The sequence below is a fragment of the Amphiura filiformis genome, chromosome 7, assembly GCF_039555335.1.
Source record: "Amphiura filiformis chromosome 7, Afil_fr2py, whole genome shotgun sequence".
Classification (NCBI taxonomy): domain Eukaryota; kingdom Metazoa; phylum Echinodermata; class Ophiuroidea; order Amphilepidida; family Amphiuridae; genus Amphiura; species Amphiura filiformis.
The window spans coordinates 4,371,258-4,392,552 of record NC_092634.1 but is presented as its reverse complement, the minus strand read 5'-3'; the positions used below and the strand labels follow the sequence as shown (position 1 = coordinate 4,392,552).

At 35.9% G+C, this 21,295-nt stretch overlaps 1 long non-coding RNA gene across 1 annotated transcript; it reads right to left on the bottom strand.

The window, feature by feature from the left end:
• Positions 1-8,744: 8,744 nt before the first annotated feature.
• On the bottom strand, positions 8,745-18,989 carry LOC140156656 (uncharacterized). Its single transcript, XR_011859575.1, has 4 exons — positions 18,642-18,989; positions 17,771-17,856; positions 15,947-15,983; positions 8,745-9,217 (listed from the first exon to the last, which is right to left on the bottom strand). It is a non-coding gene; the product is annotated as an uncharacterized lncRNA (long non-coding RNA).
• Between the last annotated feature and the right edge of the window lie 2,306 nt (positions 18,990-21,295).

Sequence of the window (21,295 nt, the reverse complement as noted above, 5' to 3'; positions counted from 1 at the left end):
ATTCCAGGGTTCAGACCAACCTTAAGCAGTCAAAAGGCATGTAACCAGGGCCAGATTTACCATAGGGCCAGATGGGCCCTGGCCCAGGGCCCCAAAATTGCCCTGTGCAGTGTGCATCTTTCATTTTAGCCGAAAAACATTATGTTTTGGGCCAAAATGGTGTACAAAAATTGCACTGGCCTATTACACAGCGAAATTTCAATTTGGGATAAAATAGTCTAAAATTGAAATTTTTTCGCGCAAATGTCCTAAACACTTGGTCACTTGAGTGCACATCACGGAAGTCTATAGCATTTAAGATCAAATGAAATATATAAATGTAAATATTTGTATAACAGCCTCAAAATGCTTTACATTTATTCCGCCGTCATTAGAATATGTCGGAACCACGTTTGCAGCCTACAAGTGGCGCAGGGTCCATCAGTACAACGACTGTGACTACCCCTAACAGCTTCCCATTGCACCTGGGTGGGGTGAGGCAAGCAAGGCAAAGCACCTTGCCCAACGGTGGTGGGAAGGGGAATCGAACCCACGCACGTCAAGCAAGCTCTCAGATTATGAGTTCAAAGCCGTAACAATTGAGCCACCGTGCCCTCACATCGATGGTGCACATGCTTTCCTCACGGTGCGTTTGGGGCCTCCAGATTTTGACCTGGCCCAGGGCCCCCCCAAAAGGTAAATCCGGCCCTGCATGTAACGTTAGGTTTCTCCGCTGCCTTTAGTTGGAACTATAAGTTCAATACCATCAGTTTAATACCATGTTAAATAATACTATAAGTTAAACACCATGTTAAAGGAGTATTTTGTGATTCTAGCATCCTCCTCTTATGATATTTTTCAGTATAGATATCCACAAAAAAAGCTTATTCCCAAAATTTCAGTTGGTTCCGATTTTGCGTTTGTGAGTTACGCAGGATTATGCCTATTGCACTGCTCCATAGGCCACTGATTTAATTTTCTTCTGTTAACCAGAATGTAAATCAAATTTGACAATATTTTAGCTAAACGAATTGATCTGCAAGAAATGTTTTTGTGCATAAGCATGTAGCCAGATGTTCCAGTGATATAAAAAATCTCAACTTTTTTTAGAGAAAAGTTGGGGGATGAGACTGTGGATCACAAAGATTGCTCATTTGATTTTCTTCGACAGGGTATTTTAATGAAAAAGACAATTGAAAGATTTATTTTTGGTGAAATTTACATGTCAATCTTTCGAGTTTAACATGGTATTAAACTTACGGCTCTGTGTGTGAAATGACCTTTGTATGTGATTAGACCGACGAAAAGTGTGATTTTATAGATTGTTCTAGAGCAATGCATGTCTTGCAATCTAGAGAGAGCCTAGTCTCCAGCACATGCTACACATCCGTGTCCTAGAACTTGAATGATCATTGTGCAATCAGAAAACAAGTTCTAATGCTGGCAGCTGAATCACAGTACCGCCGTATTGGTGAAGCACAGTAGTCAGTATGGTCCAGTCTTGAGTGGATCAACAAAGTTAAATGTGGTCCCTGTAGGCTAGCTTTTGTACCTCGGCACACCAAGGGGTGTAGCATCGATGGTTATTCCGAGGTCTAAAGCAAAATGTTTAGATTTTTCAGAATGCTTGACATGTAACTGATGTTTTTATTTTAATAATTTACAAGCATCACTTTTCAACAATTTATTTTACAAAACATCAAGATTTTATTCTGTACCATTTCTAAATATAAGCGTATTTATATGTATTATATTACACACATGTGATCTCCTAACATAACATATGTGACCCGCTCCCACGAAATGAGCGTAAAGTCGCAAGCTGGTAGTTTCAAGAACCCTGGCTGATGAATTGATGTTCTTTGTTTAATTCGCACTTGTACATGCCAGAAGTATGTCTTTGTGAATGCGGCATGAGGGGCACAGCATGCACAATATGGCATTCATGCTATTGGCTTATACATAATGTGCATCAAACAAAGAACATCAATCAATCAATCACTGACATTTATAGAGCGCCAAAAACCAAAAAAAAAAAAAGAATTTGCACTAAGGCGCTATAATCTAGGCACAAAAAGCAATGAATAAACAATGATTATACAATGAAGGTGAATACCCTATGATACAAGCAAAATCAATTTAGCAGGCAGGAGGACTTGAAGCTACCAATTTGCAACTTTACGCTCATTTTGTGGGAGTGGGTCGCATACATTGTATTTTATTATACTGACATTCTATCTACTGAAGATCGCTTAGATTGTATTTTATTACAGACATGATATCTACTGCACATAACACTTTGATTTATTACATGCATGCTTTCTGCTGAATATAGCACTTAGATTATTTGTAAAAATAATCTATCTACTGAAAATAGCGCTTAGATTCCATACATGCTATCTACTGAAGATAGCACTCAGATTGTATTACATACATGCTATCTACTGAAGATAGCACTTACATTGTATTACATACATGTTATCTTCTGAAGATAGCACTCAGATTGTATTACATACATGCTATCTACTGAAGATAGCACTCAGATTGTATTACATACATGCTATCTACTGAAGATAGCACTCAGATTGTATTACATACATGTATCTACTGAAGATAGCACTTATATTGTATTACATGCATTGATTTACTGAAGATAGCACTTAGGTTGTATTACACACATACTGAAGATCTCACACCACCAAATCAGAGTCCCATATGTGCTAAATTTGCCTTAAGAAAACATCATTTTTTCTTCACAGGAGCGACTCAGTTTTAAGCGACTGGCCCTCGAAGTCTACGATGCCCGGTAATTGCCTATTTTACAGGCAAAACCATGCCAATGTTTCTGTAAAGAAAAGACTGCTTAAAATCATTAAAAGTTATTCGATCTCTCCCATCTGTGGTACACTTGCAGGAAATAATATTACTAATCATGACCAATCCAAATTTGGCTAAAATTATGCACATTTCTGCTCATTTTAATGCTTACATTCAGAATCAATGGGTTTTTCTGAGAAGTGAAATTAAGGGCGCACAACCATGTAATTCTATTTGGTGGTGTGAAATCTGAATGATCCAACATGTTTCTGATTGTCCTTAATTTCAGACTATTTTAATCTAATTAACTTATTTTTAGCATAATTTGAGCAAGAAGCTGGTTAAAAAAATTCAAGCAGAATCATTGTGTCTCTGACATCTGCTATCTACTGAAGATAGCATTGTGATTACCATGTTAAATGTTTATCAAGACTTGGGCCTTCAGCAATTTACAAGTCACGAGGGACAAGTAGCCAGGCAGACACACAGAAACAAAGAAGAACATGACCACAATGTCTGAATTATAAGTGTTGAATTATATGGCCTATTAGTGAAATCTTAAGTCTACCCCCCCCCCCCCCCACCCCAATACCTGATCCATGGGCACATTTTATGAGCTCCAACCAGTGCCCTAGCCCACTTGCCACCATATACTGATGTCTTCTCCATCTGGCACTGAGTCATTGCATACCATCATGATTGTAAACATTACATGGGTTACCAGTAGTGGAATCATAAGCTTAACCTACCCCTCCCCCCAACACACACACACAAACCGTAAGCTTACCTGATCCAGGCGCCTATTTCATGAGAGCTCATGAGATCCGACCAGTACCCTAGCACCATACTGATGTCTTCTCTATCTGGCACTGAGTCATTGCATGCCATTGATGAAGATAGCACTTACATTGTATTACACACATACTATCTACTGAAGTTAGCACTTACATTGTATTACACACATGTTATCTACTGAAGATAGCACTTGCATTGTATACACTCATGCTATCTACTGAAGATAGCACTTACATTGTATTACATACATGCTATCTATTGAAGATAGCACTTACATTGTATTACATACATACTATCTACTGAAGATAGCACTTACATTGTATTACATACATGCTATCTACTGAAGATAGCACTTACATTGTATTACACACATACTATCTACTGAAGATAGCACTTACATTGTATTACACACATGTTATCTACTGAAGATAGCACTTACATTGTATTACACACATACTATCTACTGAAGATAGCACTTACATTGTATTACACACATGTTATCTATTGAAGATAGCACTTACATTGTATTACACACATACTATCTACTGAAGATAGCACTTACATTGTACTACATACATGTTATCTACTGAAGATAGCACTTACATTGTATACACACATGCTATCTACTGAAGATAGCACTTGCATTGTACTACATACATGTTATCTACTGAAGATAGCACTTAGGCCTATATTGTATTGCACATATGCTATATACCGAAGATAGCACTTGCATTGTATTACATAGATGATATCTACTGAAGATAGCACTTAGATTGTATTACATACATGCTATCTACTGAAGATAGCACTTACATTGTATTACACACATGTTATCTATTGAAGATAGCACTTACATTGTATTACACACATGTTATCTACTGAAGATAGCACTTACATTGTATTACACACATGTTATCTACTGAAGATAGCACTTACATTGTATTACACACATACTATCTACTGAAGATAGCACTTACATTGTATTACACACATGTTATCTACTGAAGATAGCACTTAGGCCTATATTGTATTGCACATATGCTATATACCGAAGATAGCACTTGCATTGTATTACATAGATGATATCTACTGAAGATAGCACTTAGATTGTATTACATACATGCTATCTACTGAAGATAGCACTTACATTGTATTACACACATGTTATCTACTGAAGATAGCACTTACATTGTATTACACACATACTATCTACTGAAGATAGCACTTACATTGTATTACACACATGTTATCTACTGAAGATAGCACTTACATTGTATTACACACATACTATCTACTGAAGATAGCACTTACATTGTACTACATACATGTTATCTACTGAAGATAGCACTTAGGCCTATATTGTATTGCACATATGCTATATACCGAAGATAGCACTTGCATTGTATTACATAGATGATATCTACTGAAGATAGCACTTAGATTGTATTACAAACATGCTATCTACTGAAGATAGCCCTTAGATTATATTACACACATGCTATCTAGGGAAGATAGCACTTACAAATTACACACATGCTATCTACTGAAGATAGCACTTAGATTATATTACATGATATCTACTGAAGATAGCACTTACGGTGTATTAGATAACATGTGGATTAATGTACAATGTAAGTGCTACTACACACATACTACACAACAAAATACAATAAGTGCTATCTTCAGTAGATATGTGTACAATAAAATAAGATACAAGTGCTATCTTCAGTAGATAGTATGTGTAATAAAATACAATGTAAGCATTATCTTCAGCAGATATTATGTGTGTATAACATGCAATACAAATGCCATCGTCAGTAGATAACATGTATATAATAAAATACAATATAAGTGTTACCTTCAGTAGATAGCACATGTGCAATAAAATAATAAAATACATTATAAGCACTATATCTCCAGTAGATATCATGTATGTATACAATGCAAGTGCTATCTTCAGTAGATAGCATGTGTGTATACAATGCAAGTGCTATCTTCAGTAGATAGCATGTGTGTATACAATGCAAGTGCTATCTTCAGTAGATAGCATGTGTGTATACAATGCAAGTGCTATCTTCAGTAGATAGCATGTATGTATACAATGTAAGTGCTATCTTCAGTAGATAGCATGTGTGTATACAGTGCAAGTGCTATCTTCAGTAGATAGCATGTGTGTATACAATGCAAGTGCTATCTTCAGTAGATAGCATGTGTGTATAAAATGCAAGTGCTATCTTCAGTAGATATCATGTATGTATACAATGCAAGTGCTATCTTCAGTAGATAGCATGTGTGTATACAATACAAGTGCTGTCTTCAGTAGATAGCATGTAAAATTTACTACCAGCGCCGATATCGCCAATGTGTATCACTCCTTCGGTCGTGTTGGGGTGGTTATGGTACGATCCTTTGTTGTGTAGATCACCGTCCCGCACGCCATGTTCGTACTGTGTTATGAACATCGTGTATGCGTGCGACTAATAATTCCATCGTAGTAATAAAACGATGGTTCCTGCGTTTTATTTTGATAAAACTACAGAATCTACCTTCAGTAGATAGCACATATGCAATAAAATACATTATAAGCACTATATCTCCAGTAGATATCATGTATGTATACAATGCAAGTGCTATCTTCAGTAGATAGCATGTGTGTATACAATGCAAGTGCTATCTTCAGTAGATAGCATGTGTGTATACAATGCAAGTGCTATCTTCAGTAGATAGCATGTGTGTATACAATGCAAGTGCTATCTTCCGTAGATAGCATGTATGTATACAATGTAAGTGCTATCTTCAGTAGATAGCATGTGTGTATACAATGCAAGTGCTATCTTCAGTAGATAGCATGTGTGTATACAATGCAAGTGCTATCTTCAGTAGATATCATGTATGTATACAATGCAAGTGCTATCTTCAGTAGATAGCATGTGTGTATACAATACAAGTGCTGTCTTCAGTAGATAGCATGTAAAATTTACTACCAGCGCCGATATCGCCAATGTGTATCACTCCTTCGGTCGTGTTATCATGGTTATGGTACGATCCTTTGTTGTGTAGATCACCGTCCCGCACGCCATGTACGTACTGTGTTATGAACATCGTGTATGCGTGCGACTAATAATTCCATCGTAGTAATAAAACGACGGTTCCTGCGTTTTATTTTGATAAAACTACAGAACCCGGAGTCTGATTTTTGCAGGGTTTGGTTCAATAAAGTTCCATATAATCGAATATTTTTTTTTTAATATTGAGGGCGTCCTCCTCAGCAAATGTTATAATATAGCCCTGGCCGTTTGGCGGCAAATTGGGGCGTCTTAGGCTGCCTGAAAAAATGTGCTCGTGGTAGGGCCCGGGGTAGGGTTGCAACAAATCACCCCCCCCGGCACCCCCCGTGGTACACGAAGGTTAAGATACATTAACATGTTATATTATCAGAATTCGATACAAATAAAAAGATCATTATTATTATTATTATCGGTATTTTTATTATTCACATATCGTGGCCAAATGGCCAAATTACATGTAAAATTACAAAGCAATTATACATATTAAAACATTAAAAAGGTTGAACACTAAAAGAATTTTAAAAGGCATCAAAAACAAATTGCACACCAAATATTACTTTTTACCAAATATTGCACATGTTTTGGAAAACATCAAAATATACTAAATTTCAAAACAATTATAATAAATATTGACATAAAGAAACAAATATATGCACCAGACCATAAAAACAGCATTCATGGCACTGAAGAACAATCCTAAGAGGAGATTACTGATTTAAAAGATCAACAAAATATGGGATAGGACTCAGCCGAAAGCGCTCGGTCCTGGCACGGAATTTGGAAAAGTTGTGGGAATTACGCAAATTACGCAACTTGCACCATGGCTCTGAAGTCTGGTAGGAGGGATTAACGACTGTGTTCGTTCATTGTTAGGCAGCCCTTCAGCAAACCTACGACAGTGTTGCACCCTCCTATCAGACAGGGAGTCAAGTTTACAGCTGAGCAGCGCATCATGATATGAATTGTAATCTCCTCCCAGGATTGTTCTACAGGCTCTTTTTTGAATAGACTCAAGGTCTTTGGATTGTTTGATTGAAATACTAGAATGCCACACAACACTGGCGTACTCGAGAATCGGTCTAACATTACAACTGCCCTTCTTATAGCTCGTATTTTGACACTCTTAAGACTATCCGCGTTCATCTAATTTTTACACTTTTTTACAAGTTTGACAATTCTTTCTTTCATCAATTTGACATTTCCATCGCGCCCTTCAAGCCGCACATAATTATCACAATAATGTTTATCAGCGGGGGCAATGTTTTCAATCCATTTGCTCCTAAACACTCTTGTATTATTAACACACGTTTCCTGTATTGCTGCTACCCTTTTTCGTAACTCTCTAACGTCCCGCCAAAACACATCTTGATCGGTGGCTTCAATTCTTGACCATAGCGTTCTGTTGTAATAATCATAAAGCTTCATATCACCGGAGTTAAATTTTTCAATTTTACTTCTAATAGATTTAGAGATTTCTACTTGTTTGCTGGAGTTTATCCTAACATGTTGCGGTACGTAGACAACATCATCTAAATCCCAGCACAAAAGATTCTTTAGAAGAACCAGCGATTCCAGATAATACTCCATAATAATAAAAAGGTGGATGTCCGAATCCAGCTTTTTAAATATACGTGTAAAGTTACCGTTCTTAATTTCACTTTCGCTTATGTCAAGATAGCGTAATTGATAGTTTGGACGAAAGTTACCGTAATGATAATTAATCTGGAACTTAAGAATCCTCGCGAGGGCCTTAGATCCGCCTCAGATCGCACTCGTTTGAATGTGCCGATCATACGCAGTTGGACTTTTAAATCCGCTGCCGACAAGGCATTTACCTACAATGCACCTCTGATCTGGAACAATTTACCGTCATCTGTGCGAAGTGCTGAAACAGTCTCTGCCTTTAAAAAGGCCTCAAAACCCACCTGTTTCCGCAAACATAATTTTGCTTGCTTCATTTTTCTTTGTTTTTCAATTGTTTCTTGTATATATTTTGCATATGTTTTGGTTTTTCACGCTGTGATCTTTTGAAATGGCGTGTAACAAAAGCTCTCATGTATGTATGTATGTATGTAATGTTTTTTTTAAAAAACGCTTTAATCGGATCTTTAACACTTGCTGGAATTTTCAAATGTTTTAGAACTTTCGCTTGGTAAAAAAGTGACTCAAAATGGGACACTGGCTCCCGTAAACTGGCGATGTAAACTGCATTTGGTATAACTTTTTCCACGTCCTTTTTGTTGTAGACCATGTGACTAGTCAGCATATCAAACTGTCCATAGCAACGAATCATTGAATCAAACTTGTATGTTTTTTTGGACAGAGGTCGACCAATGATTGCAGTTTTGTTTGGTACGGCAAACGTCAAATTATGCTCAAATCCATATCGGTCTAGAATTGATGCGGTGGTTCCACTCCCGGTTTTCTGAAGCTTTAGGTAGGCAATCCTTTGTACGGGCTTACAATGTCTTGTCAGGGAGCCTGTACTTCCCGTAGTGTTTGTGATCATGGATGTAGGTCTTGTAGTTACTGCGTTATATGGAATTGTTGCTGAATAACTGTAGAAGAAATGACAAAATGTATGCACAAGTTAGCATGATTAGGCTGAGTTCACATAGGAGTATTCTGTATACGCTATACGCTACTCGATCAGGCGTGTATAGGTCAGTTTGTCAATTTTAAAACTGAACATTCGTCAAATCAAATGCTTGTATCTTTACTTCTTGAGATTACGTTGCATTCAATGGCTGCCATAAATGTGCAGAATTAGAAAAAGTGAAAACAAAAACTAGTCAAAAAAGTTACATTACATTTTGTTATGTTGGAAAAGCTTAACTTTTTTTTTTTAATCTGGATTTCTATCATCGTGTTGTTAACGTTTCTGAAAGCTTGTCTGCATGGAAGAAACTAATTTACCCATGGAGAGAAATGGTTGCTTCAGTCCGTAATGACTGTTTAATGTTATTGTGTTTTGACCCGTGAGGTTATTGTTGTTATAGTTTTGCGGTCGCATCATACCACATCCAATCGTAAGGCCGGTTTGGCCTATCCAGTCATCAGCCAATGGGAGTAGGCCTATTGCTGGTGTGGGGTTGCTTGCTTTCGTTTCATATCACATTCAGCTTTCATCAAATACGGATCGAGAAATTTATTTTCCCACCCACCACTCCCTAAATAAGATTAGTATAAGGTGAGGCAAGCTTTGAAGTGGCGGAGTATTGCTGCGTGGGAAGGTATTAATTTGACATAAAGGTATAAAGCCAAGCTACAAAATCAAAATAGTTGTTAATGTTCATGCATGTAATTAATATAGACAGTTTGGGATAAGTAAGCGGAAAATGTACAATTTAAAATTATAGTTAATTTCGCTAAGGTATTGAGTAACAACTTCTAGATGTAAGAATCATCAATCCATCATAATGAAAGTGGATCAATTGGGAACTGGTAGTCATGTAGGTGATTGAGTTTTTAGTACAATTACAAATCATGTACATACAGTATAATAGTAATTAAGATGAAAATCATTTAAAGATTTTTAAACTCGGATATGTGGTTATTTAATGGTTAAATATTAATCTGCAACTTTTTATAGATTGTATACCACACCACTCCACGCCATACATAAATTCTCCCAGTCACATTTCCCCAATATGAAATTTAAAAAAAAGTTAAAGTTTAATATTACTTCTAGTCAAGTTTGGCAGAGGCGGGGTTCGAACTCACGGCGCCACCACGCCGCTTTGGATATGCTCTATGAGCCTAGCGCCTTAGACCACTCGTCCACTTGTCTTGATGGAATCCATTTGAAACTTATTTGAAGATATAATCGCAACTTCAATATAGGCCTACCACGTGACAAGCAAAAGCAGAAAACGTACCATATTTTGGAATTTTATTTGCCTAAAAACATTAATGTGTATTAATAGCGCTCAATTGTTGTTAATCCGACAAAAATAAATGATAAATGCGCGTCTATATGGACAATACATTATATCGATTTTGACATGTGCTCGCACGGTGTCAGTACATTAGCATGGTCAGTAAAATACTATAGAGGAACCTACCATTTTTCTTGCATACACGTTCGATGTTTTTATCAATTACATAAAAAATCCATTTTAGACCCCAAATGTTTCTTCGGGAAATAAAAGATTAGAATACCATAAAAACGAAACAGTAATCTTTTGCCGGGTCTAATGTTATTTATACATAGAATTTTTAACGTTTTTTCTATCCTTATTCTTGCTCAATTAAAAAAATATTTTGGCGTATATAAAATTGAAATAAAATTCTCTGCCTCATAAACGACCTCAAATATGCCACAATTGGGTATCACGAATAGTTATATATGATGTGCAGTTAATATTCATATTTTCTTTTATACAGAGGATGCTTCAGTTTTGACAGGAAAAATATTTTCTTGAAAACCCTCTCACTCGGTTATTTCAAAACAGTAACCACGCTTCCCTAGAATGTGCAATAATTTAGCATTAAAATTTTTCTTATTCTAACAGCAAGCGTTTCTAGAATGAATTATGGCGAAATGTGGTGTAATTGTATACATGTACTTCTCCCATGAGAAGTACATGTATTAAATTTTGTTCATAAAGGAATTTGGATGTTGATTCTATTGTAAATGGAATTATATAAAATAATGGCTTTATATTATATTGTACATTCATACAATATTAAAGAACAATGTATTGATTCTTTTGGGAAACATTCACGGGCTCCAACAACTTGCAGCAACATGTTAAAATATGATAATTAAAATACGCTAAAGGCTTCAGCTAAATTTTTCTCAATTGCTTCCAAAGTATCTCGCTTTTGCTCAATGTATCTCGCTTTCCTATTTCTTGGAGTAATTCACATCAAGCTTTTCAGCTTTTGCTCAAAGTATCTCGCTTTCCGATATCTTGGGAGTAATTCACATCCAGCTTTTCAGCTTTTGCTCAAAGTATCTCGCTTTCCGATATCTTGGAGTAATTCACATCCAGCTTTTCAGCTTTTGCTCAAAGTATCTCGCTTTCAGATAGATGGATTAATTCACATCCAGCTTTTGCTCAAAGTATCTCGCTTTCCTATTTCTTGGAGTAATTCACATCAAGCTTTTCAGCTTTTGCTCAAAGTATCTCGCTTTCCGATATCTTGGAGTAATTCACATCCAGCTTTTGCTTAAAGTATCTCGCTTTCAGCTATATGGATTAATTCACATCCAGCTTTTCAGCTTTTGCTCAATGTATCTCGCTTTCCGATATCTTGGAGTAATTCACATCCAGCTTTTGCTTAAAGTATCTCGCTTTCAGCTATATGGATTAATTCACATCCAGCTTTTCAGCTTTTGCTCAATGTATCTCGCTTTCCGATATCTTGGAGTAATTCACATCCAGCTTGTCAGCTTTTGCTTAAAGTACCTCGCTTTCAGATAGATGGATTAATTCACATCCAGCTTTTGCTCAAAGTATCTCGCTTTCCGATATCTTGGAGTAATTCACATCCAGCTTTTCAGCTTTTGCTTAAGGGATCTAAAATGAGCGTTTATTGCGTTTCGACAGTATTTTTTGTGGGACATGAGAGCACCTCAGACCTATCGAATTGCATTCTGAATACGAAGCATGTCTTTCTGATATCAAATAATTTCATTTTTGAAAATCACAATATAATACAAATTTTATGACAAATTATAAAAATTTGATATTTTTCAAATTTTGATATATAACAGTCCTCGAAGTAAATTATATAAATCTAATGATATATTCTTAAAGTGTATGTAGCAGGGAGGAAAAGCCGACGGTCAATTTAAAATTTTGACCTTTCATATTGAAGATATAGATTTTTTACCCAAAAAGACCTAATTTTTTTTTGGTGTTTTGGGAAAAAAATCCATATCTTCAATACGAAAGGTCAAAATTTTCAATTGATCGTCGGCATTTCATCCCACCTACATACACGTTAAGTATAAATCATCAGATTTATAAAGTTTACTTCGAGTACTGTTAAATATCAAAAATATCAATTTTAATGATTTGCCATAAAATGTGTATTAAATTGCGAATTTCAAAAACCAAAATTATTTGATATCAGAATGACATTCTTCGTATTCAGAATGCAATTCGATATGTCTGATGTGCTCTAATGTCCCAAAATAAATACTGTCCAAACGTTCATACCCCAGCCCTTAAAGTATCTCGCTTTCCGATATCTTGGAGTAATTCACATCCAGCTTTTCAGCTTTTGCTCTCAAAGTATCTCGCTTTCCGATATCTTGGAGTAATTCACATCCAGCTTTTGCTTAAAGTATCTCGCTTTCAGATATATGGATTAATTCACATCCAGCTTTTCAGCTTTTGCTCAAAGTATCTCGCTTTCCGATATCTTGGAGTAATTCACATCCAGCTTTTCAGCTTTTACTTAAAGTATCTCGCTTGCCGTTATATTGGAGTAATTTGCATCCAGCCTTTTTTACTTTTGAATAAATGTCAAATAATTTAATGATTGCTTTGCTGAATGAAGCCTTTAGCCTTTGCTATTCATATAAATTAAAATGTGGAGTAATTCACTCTGCTTTTCTGCATAATTTCTTAATTTGATGTATTTCTGAAGGTTTTGGCAGCCATTGTTTCATATTTGTCAGTTTTTGCTAAACTTATATAATAATAGAGTAATTCACCCTAGTTTTTTATTTTATTTGTAAGCTGCTGTTCCCTTACAAAATTTATAGAGTAATTTTCTCTAGCTTAATTGCTCTTGCAACTTTCTTTGCTTTGTTTTTGTGAGAAGCTGTTCTCTTACAAAATATATAGTGTAATTCACAATTAGCTTACGCATAATGTATTACTTTTCAACCTAGCATTTATATGTTACCTAGCATTTATATGTTTGTATATACTGTATGTGGCTTGCTGATGAAACCTTTATAATTATGTATTAAGTTATCGCTGTATGTTTATGTAGAAAGATTAAGGGCTGGGGTATGAACGTTTGGACAGTATTTATTTTGGGACATTAGAGCACATCAGACATATCGAATTGCATTCTGAATATGAAGAATGTCATTCTGACATCAAATAATTTTGATTTTTTGAAATTCGCAATTTAATACACATTTTATGGTAAATCATTAAAATTGATATTTTTGATATTTAACAGTACTTGAAGTAAACTTTATAAATCTGATGATTTATACTTAAAGTGTATGTAGGTGGGATGAAAAGCCGACGATCAATTGAAAATTTTGACCTTTCGTATTGAAGATATGGATTTTTTCCCAAAACACCAAAAAAAATTAGGTCTTTTTGGGAAAAAAATCCATATCTTCAATATGAAAGGTCAAAATTTTCAATTGACCGTCGGCTTTTCCTCCTGCTACATACACTTTAAGAATATATCATTAGATTTATATAATTTACTTCGAGGACTGTTATATATCAAAATTTGAAAAATATCAAATTTTTATAATTTGTCATAAAATTTGTATTTTATTGTGATTTTTAAAAATGAAAATTATTTGATATCAGAAAGACATGCTTCGTATTCAGAATGCAATTCGATAGGTCTGAGATGCTCTCATGTCCCACAAAAAATACTGTCGAAACGCAATAAACGCTCATTTTGGATCCCTTAAGCGAAAGTAAATTCTTGATTCGGTTTGATGCTGATATATGTATATCAGAATGACATTCTTCGTATTCAGAATGCAATTCGATATGTCTGATGTGTTCTAATGTCCCACAATAAATACTGTCCAAACGTTCATACCCCAGCCCTTAAGTGGTGCGTCTCATAATTTATTTCTCTGTCTATGGGTAACTAACCATTTATTTTATCAACATATTGAACACTCGCTTTCATTGAGGGGTTTTCAATCAGGATGGGACACAGTGTACCGACAGCTACAGGGTAGTCCATCTAGATGGACCCTATATACGCTAGCCCGTCTAGAAAGACTATTCTATTACTCTTACGACCCATCATTTATTGTATCGCTTTCATTGAGGGGTTCAATCAGGACACGGTGTACCAACAGCTACTGGGTAGTCCTTCTAGACGGACTCTATCTACGATAGCCCGTTCTAGAAAGACTACTATAGGGCGGACTACATACAGGGTGTAACAATAAAATTTGTACAATTTTGAAAATAGAATGACACAAGTATGCCGCTTATGTTGTGGTTTGATATTTATATGTCTATCAAGATAATTTCTTTAGCCATCAGCTAAGCTTTGTTTCAATCAAATCGACTGTATAAAAGTGAAGATCTGGCCAATTATGTAACCTAGTCTTAAAACCGCTTGGGCCACTTTTGTCTAAACTGTTACAAAAGTGACTGAATAGAGTTGGAACCATGGACGATGCTCTTATGATAGGTAGTTTTAAACAATGGGGTATTCGAAGTGGTAGAAATGATTACATAATAGAATATCTCCTTGAGTTTTTGGAAATCACAACTAATCACTGACATAACAACCTCATTTAGGCTACTAGAAATCGTGGCTGCAGCTCAACAACTTCAACCCCAATTCACGTTGGAAGAGCGTATTTTTATGGTTGTGGCATTCGGTAGCACATGGAGTCAAGCAGAATGACCATAAGATTGTTTAGGCCTATAGCTCATTTTCCAAACTCGTGTCTTCCACCAAGGCATACAATTACATATAACTATGAGAAGTATGTTGAATTTGTTAACAGAAATGCTGGCAATAGTGGTCGCCCCAGAACAGCTAGAAGCTAAGCTGAACTTAATTTCAAAATCCTATTGTTTTGTACTTTTGGATGCAAAAACTGTTCTTCAGTTTTACCAACGATATCTCAGGGATATGAGAAATTACTTTATTTATAAGATCATTTGAAAGCAATTTCATGACTTCATTTATAGATTTTAAAGAAAGATCATATTGTCATTAAGTTCATGTTAATTATATGAAGAAACACGACTTATAATTCTTTTGTGTCAGTTCTTTGATGTTTAATGCACGATAAGCATATCTACGCGGTACAAACTTGATGTGCGCAAACATGGCAAAAGTGGCCCAACACGTTTTCTGGACGTTTTAATTAATCGGACATAACTTTTGAACCCAAGCTAGTAAAGAAATCAACTAAACGTCTTCTTTTAGCCAAGATATTACTGATTGTATTGCATATAACAATTGTGCCATAACTCTTTTAGTTTTTCCTGAGAAGTCAAAATGCAATTGTATAAATTTTATTGTTACACCCTGTATAGGCCCTAGCGCTCTTTAGCTCCGTTACTGATGGTCAAAAATAATATACATTCAATACTCACGGGACAAGGTGAAATTCATTCCTCAAGGCACAGAAATCTGAAATGTAATGTACGAAAAAACAATGTAACTATGATGTTGGGATTTTTTTCACTCGGCCTAATGGTCCTTCAGAATAACGAATTGTTCCCATTATTTTATGCAGCGTAAGGATTTCAAAAGCCTTTGCTGTCAGTAAGGGGGCATTTAACGAGAGGTTTACGCAGCCGTCGCTAGACCATTTTCTCAGGGGGGTGTCGACAAATAAATTTTGCTGGTATTATGGCCGGATTTACCTTTTGCTGGCCCCTGCGCAACTTCGCATGATTGGCACCCGTGGCTCTTCCGATAGAAGACACCCCTCCCCCACACTGTAACTCAAGTTATTCCTTTACCGGGGAAAAATGCATGAAATTTCGATTTGCTATTTTAATTCTAAAATTAAAAGGGGGATGCACCGGAGTCACCGAGCCAGGGGGCAAAATTCCCTAATCGTCCCGCTTATCTGCTACTAAAAGAACGTTACCGAGACAAAAGCGAGCGAATGCGCGAAAAAATGTAATTTCAATGCTAAAATGAACACAATTGAGGACAATTGTGGGTACTAAATCGTTCCAAAGGAAGATGCACAGGCCTTCTACAACTTTTGGTTAATTTAGTCCCTGTATAGCTCACCATCATGAGTTTTATGCTTATTCAGGGCCGGATTTACCTTTTTCAAACTCAAGTGGCTAAGTTTTTGTTTAGGTACAAGATTTTGCTGGGATAGTTGCGAAAAATTTCAATGTCAAACTATTTTAGCCCAAAGTGAAAGTGAACTTTACTATATAAGAGGCCAGTGCGCGCGAAGCGTGCCAAATTTTGTAATCTTATCCTATTTTGGCCCCAAAAATGGTGTTTTCCGGCTTAAAAGGGAGATGCACAGGGCAATTTTGGGGCCCCAAAACTTGGAGGCCCTGAGCCCGGGTTTTGTTTTGTCGATCTTGCAAAATCATTAGTTCTACAGGGTGTATCAAAATGATTGGTACCCATCAATTTTGATGTTTATTGAAAAGCCTTCCTCTACCAAATACAACATTGGATACTTTTGAAATGTTCAGAATGTGTAGTTTATGACTTGTCTATACAATTAATTTACAAATTATTTGCATCTTATGTTGATGTACATACTGTGTCAGACTCCTCCATTATCAATGAAAACTGATGGGTACCAATCATTTTGATACAGCTTGTATGTCCGCATCACCTCAACGCGCCTGACCAACATCAATGTAGGCCCATATATCGGCCCAATAGGGCCTATATTACGAACGGAATGTAGGCCCTTTTTAGGGATCGCCAGGGGGTGTCGCACCCCTCATGGCGACGGCCCTGGGTTTACGGCAATTTCATAATTATTCGTTGCATAAATTTGTACGATAATTTAACCTTAATGTTAATGATTGAAACAGTGAAGGGTAGACGAGGTGTTATTGGTCGAAGCAGCCAAAAAATCGATTATCATGGTCTAAATCAATATATTATTAAAATATATTCACTTTGATGTTTTACAAAAGTTCATTCTACAAATCATATACTTTGAAAACTTGCTTGATTTATTGTTGTTAATGAGTTATGTACGTTTTACAACAGTGTCATTGTTTTAAACGTCTTTGCAACATAACTCAAGAACCACAGGACCTATAAAAGTATATCTTTGATATTTGAATTCTTCTACACACTCGCTAAGAAAAATGATCAATGCAATTAATTTGCCAAAGCTCACTACATGTACTCTTCGCAAGATGCTGTGAACTACCAAATCGCAACAGTTAAAAATAGTTGCTAAAGTAATAGTTAATACTAACCTATGTAAACCAAATATGCAAAGAAGAGCCCAACTGCCAGAGAGGTTACGTAGCTTACACCTTTCCGATAATTCATCGTTAACAATCTTCAAAAGAAATATACAAAAATATAAAAATACATGTATATAGTAAATATTCATAATGAAGATGTTATCTTGATTATTTTCATGCAGACGGACCATGCATTAGCCAGCAAGGTCACGTGACACAAAACTTCCGACGCTCTGAGGGTGCATATCATCTTCTGTCACAGTTCCATATCAGAGATTAAAGAGTGAAGTAAAATCGACTGAAAAATGGAAACTATTGCTTTTCATTTGAAAAATAAGATATTGATGTGTTGCAAAAGTTCATTCTACAAATCATATACTTTAAAAACTTGCTTCATTTATTCTTGATAATGAGTTATGTACGTTTTACAAGGTATTGGTGTTTCAGCTCTCTTTACAACATAACTCAAGAACCACAGGACCTATAAAAGTATATCTGTGCTATTTGAATTCTTCTACACGCTCGCTATGAAATGATCAATGCAATTTTTGCCAAAGCTCACTACCATTCACAATATGCTGTGAACTACCAAATCGCAACAGTTTAAAATAGATCCTAACCTTAAATGAGTGCTACGAGCTCATCACGTCTAAAATCTCTAGCTGAAATACAGCAAGATAATGTATAGTAAATGTAAATTAACCTGTATTTTAGATAGGGTATCTCGAGCTAGGATGAGCCTTGTATAACAAAAGCCATCGAGTGATTAGCGTTTTGAGTGTATTCTAATGAAAACATACATCCAATACATTAAAAAAAAATTATTCTAAATGATTTTAGTTTATCAATATTACTGTGTGAAAACAAAGAACAAACTTACCGATTTAAATGAATTTTTAATCTTCAGCATGAAATTGAAACAGCCTATGACTTGTGAAGATGAGGAATCGCCATGAAGAGTTCCAGATCACGATCATGTCAGTAAAGTGAATATTTTGTCATAGACAGAGAGTAGGCATCCTTGAGAGGGTACCCTATTCACATGGTTTGTTTTCCAACAATTTTTGGTAGTTTGCAAGTGAAGACTGTCCGCACTATCGACTGATTACGTAACCGTTAGCAATTATTTATTAGCTTTTTCAATGCAATCGCCTCGATCCATAAGCAGCGAAAGTACTTGCAATAGTAGTAGTAGGTAGGACTTCCCGCCTCTTGTTTCAGGCGCACCCCTTCGATGACAGATGCTCTGTTGAAGGGTCCATACCAAAAAATAATCATCATATAGTTCGCAGAAAATAGTTCGCAGTAACAAGATGCGTAATAAGTATTAGTTCAATATCATAATAGAACATGCTTATGTAGGGAAGGACATGGCAGGGTGCACCCATTAAATATATTAAAATATCATATCAAAATACAAATAAATACTGGTACTTCAGTGCAAGATACATATATTACAACTAGCTAAATTCTACACAACAAAACGTAATGTAAAGCAATCAGATACAAGAGGCAATGTGTACAAGATTGCTACATGTAAGTAATCACAAGTGTGAGTTCATAATAAACATGTATACAAAGTTTGAACAAGCGACATAAATGTGATGATTCGTTCATGCAAACATCAGCTACACAGTGCACTAGGCTACAGAGGCATGTGAATAAGTTGAGCAGGCAGATTATATATCGGCATAAGAAAGCTGTTTTAGAAGGGACGATCTTCTACTGTGTAGACCATAACACCACTGACGAGTGATCGATTCTGTAAAACTGGGCCATTCTACTGGTAGGGTGATGACACTCTGAATAGATTCATGGGAGGAGTCCAGAATGAATTGTAGTAGAACATCCTCTTTTGTGAATAGGTCATCGACTTCTTGTACCTTACAGTGCTCAAGAAGTGTCCTCTTCAGGATAGATTCATGGTAACAGCGTTGCTCAGTGAGTGCAGGACATTTGATAAGAAAATGCATCATATCCTCTTCAGCTATTTCTGCAATAGCAGTCCGGTGAGCTCAATGAACTACGCCCTGAAACCGATGGAGTTTTGGCTCATACACAGATGAGCAAATACAATAGAAGAAGGTCAACACAATTGACCTGCTTTAGTGACATGTTCTATGAGCTGTACAAAAAGCTTAATATCGTAAAATAAGTATTCATTTGTGCATATGGACTGCACATTGAAGATGCAAAATGTTAGTCATTATATTATTTAAGCAAGAAGTGGGTATATACATGGAATAAAACGACTACAGAATTCTAGTGCCATCATGGTGTCAGGTCAATGGTTCATCATATCCCGTATGTTTCTGGGAATTCGTTAATATTTGAGACCAATTTTGATACCCATTTATCTGCCACATGCTGAACTGTTGTTTATTTATTTGGGTTGGCACAAGCTAATTTGCATGGCAGTCGAACTCCTCCATTGGGCTATTCAAAAAATAGATGCACACCCCTATAGAGGAGTTCGGATATCCAGACTTTTGTCCAGTCGTGATTGTTGGAAATCCAGACTTTTTAAGTGTCCAAAGGCGAAAAAATCCAGCAGAAAACTAGTTCAAAGTAAGAAATCCTGAATTTGAGAGCTCATTTTAGACATTTCCGTGATTTTTCCTTCATTTAATTTCCAAGCTTTTTCAAGCGACATTGACAACTGGAATTCCAGTTGTTTTCAGAAAGCAGCCTTGGAAATCCAGACATTTCTTTGATTAAAAATTTACTCCTCTATAGGGGGTGTGCACTTATTTTCTGGAATAGCCCATTGTTCATTAATTAATGTTGGCATTTAATGTTCTCATAAGTTGTGGAACTGTTATCATGCAGAATACGTCAATCTAATCTTATTAAAGGCATCGCATTGAAATACTATAACCGCAATGAAGTTAGAATTTCAGCTTTTGCTGATGACACCACCATTTTTGTCAATTCTGTTGAAGCACTCCAAAATACTCTAGTCATTCTAGATAAGTTTGCGCTTTTATCAGGTCTCTATTTGAATTACAATAAATGTTCATGTGATGCTATCTGGATTGGTTCTCTCAAAAACAACGATTTTAAAGTTGGTAGTGTTAATTGGAAACTTTCTCCAGAAAATACCATTACTGAAAATCCTTGGTATGACCTTTAGTCCAAACGTTCCTCTTGAAAAAGTCAATTGTAACTGGGATGAAAAAAATATAAAAAAATTGAGTTCTATTACAAAGTGGTAACAAAAATCAACACCATGTTCATAAAATGTGTTTGGAATAGAGCTGAAATGGTAAAACGCAGAACAATCATTTCGGACTATGATATAGGAGGAATAAAAATGTTTCATGTACCATTTTTTGAATCATTGACGTTGTCTTGTGTAAAGCTTGTTAATGATGAGGTTGCTATGTGGAAAAATATTGCCTTAAGGGTTCGGAAAGAAACGTATAAAAGGCTAAGACAGTGCATCATATGCATTTACACATGTATGACACCATTATTGCGCATTATCAGAGTTCTTAACACGCCTTATGTCATCAATGTAGTGCATATTATAGA